This window comes from Centrocercus urophasianus, unplaced genomic scaffold, assembly GCF_019232065.1.
Source record: "Centrocercus urophasianus isolate 14NV4802_14NV808 unplaced genomic scaffold, USGS_Curo_1.0 seq_12, whole genome shotgun sequence".
Lineage (NCBI taxonomy): Eukaryota > Metazoa > Chordata > Aves > Galliformes > Phasianidae > Centrocercus > Centrocercus urophasianus.
The window spans coordinates 15992099-15994417 of record NW_024884364.1 but is presented as its reverse complement, the minus strand read 5'-3'; positions in this window follow the sequence as shown (position 1 = coordinate 15994417).

The window sequence follows — 2319 nt, the reverse complement described above, 5'->3', positions numbered from 1 at the left end:
GGGAAGAAAGATACTTACCGTGGGGTAGCAGTTCTCAGCCCCTCTTTGAGGGAAGAAAGATACTTACCGTGGGGTAGTAGTTCTCAGCCCCTCTTTGAGGGAAGAAAGATACTTACCGTATGGTGTGTTCAAGACCAGGAGGGAGAGACATTCCAAGGATCAGTGCCTTCTTTTGTTATTCTTAGAGGGTTGTGATTTTTGTCCTAAAATCTGTTTGCTGTATAAATTGCCTGGGTTTTGCCTTTGTTGTAAAGCCATAGCTTAGCATGATTGCTCCCCTCAGAATCCACATCTCCCACTTGGCAGTTTTCTTGGGTTTAGGTGGTGTTAGCTATTTATTTCAAACCCCTGCAACACAGAGTTCGATGCCTCAGAGTGTATGTCACAGGCCCAGCCATCCTCTGTGCGGGCCATGTCTGGAACTGTATTTCTGCTCGGTTGGATAGCTGTTAAATTGGCAGGTTCTCAGATGATGATGCTTTGTCCTCAGCAGTTTGACAGCTTTGTCCTCAGCAGCAATTAAGTAAATTAACAACCTAATAGGTTCTTCTCTCAGATTCTTGTTTAGGCGCTTTTGTGGGTGGCACTTTATGAATGTTTTTATAAGGCTTTTAAAAGTATTTCGGATGACTTTTTTTAATTGTGATTTTTAATTGACAGTTGATGAAAAGAAAGAGGATGATGTTTCAAAATAAGCTATGTCAAACCGATTTTGTATTCAGTGTTAAATATCTTTTCTTGCATAAAAGCTTTTAACTCTAACACCGCCTTTGAGTTGTTAATGATTGCAAAGAGTTGATGTTGACATTGATTTCTAGAATTCCCATGAATTTTTGCAGGTGGTTTTGACATCTTCTTTAGTAATGACTGTCTAAGGAATATGGGGGAGGCAGAATTCTGAGAAAGCAGAATGAACTGACCTCTGAAGAGATCTTCACTTTGAGGAGAAAAATACTACTGCTGGGAGTCTGTCCTTACAAGGAAATTTAGCTCAAATGACTGCTTGGTACGAGGGAGGAGAGAACTGGCAGTAATAACAAATATGTAATATCTCTAGCGTGGAAGAACTCCCTGTAATGAACGTAGCAATATATACTGAAATGCCTGTTCCACCCACGGAGCCAAACAGTTGAAGAAATCAGTGTGCTTTAGGCAAGAAAACGAAGTGCTTGAATCTGTTGTTCTGTAGAATTTCTATTTTCAGCGTTGTTTATCAGCCCAACACTAACAATGAGCATTCTCATGAAGATGAGCTTCCAAATAGCAGATATCAGTAAGGACCAAAAGAAGGTCCAGCTTGAAAAGCATGGGATTTTGAAAGAAGCAAACTCTGAACAGCAGCATTATGATTGGAATTACAGGCTGAGTAATGTAGCACACCTTAACTTCCAGCTGCTATGCTCAGCTTCATGCTCCACTGGCAATAGAGCTGGTTTAATTTGTTTGCTCTCACTCTGCTCCCACCCTCTCCCAAGAGTCTGAATTAATAAATCTGTACTGGTTAACTGTGCACATGACTGCCCTCAATCACATCCATGAAATGATCCATGTTTGTAAAATGAAAGACAAGAGGGTTCATTTTAAACAGTACTTGTCCAATCCAGACCACGGTCTCACAAGCACCTGGGTATGTGGTACACATCAGTGACAAGCTTGGTGTAAAAAAAGGCAGGCCAACAAACAAATAACACATCAAGTATTGCTGTTAGTTCCCACAGAAGACATTGTTTAAGATGTTTGTCTCCTTGTTGCACTTTTTTTTGTTAATGTTTCTAGGAAGAAGTTGACCTGAAAAAGCCTGACAGATTGCCTTTGTTGTTTCTGCGCTCCCCCAGCCACGTCCGGAGCCTTATGAAAGGACAGTTCATTTTTGGTGTCCTTAGTACACATTCTGTTACCAAAAATGTTTTGATGCTAAATGGAAGTTGTTATTCTCCTTCATAAATTGGCTGAAAACTGAGTTGGAATACCAGATCTTGTGTATCTTGTACATATCTTGTATACATTTGTGTTTGGAGCAAAACAATGCTGTTAACAGGAGTATTACTTCTACATGGTAAATTAAACATGCCAGGGGCATGGAAGCCAAGTAATAGTACCCCATGTGAACTCCTTGGCACAATCATCTGCTTCTGTTTGTTTTTCAAAGAGCACACAGAGAACCTACTGATGGGCATTATCTGTTCCCATTGAGTCTTCCCGTAGATCGCTCTTTTAGGTGCTCTTTTAGGCAGCGTGCAGTGCTCTCTTCTTCACTTGGCCACATCAGGCCAGGGCATTTCACACATTGTTCAATAGGGCATTTCACACATTGTTCAA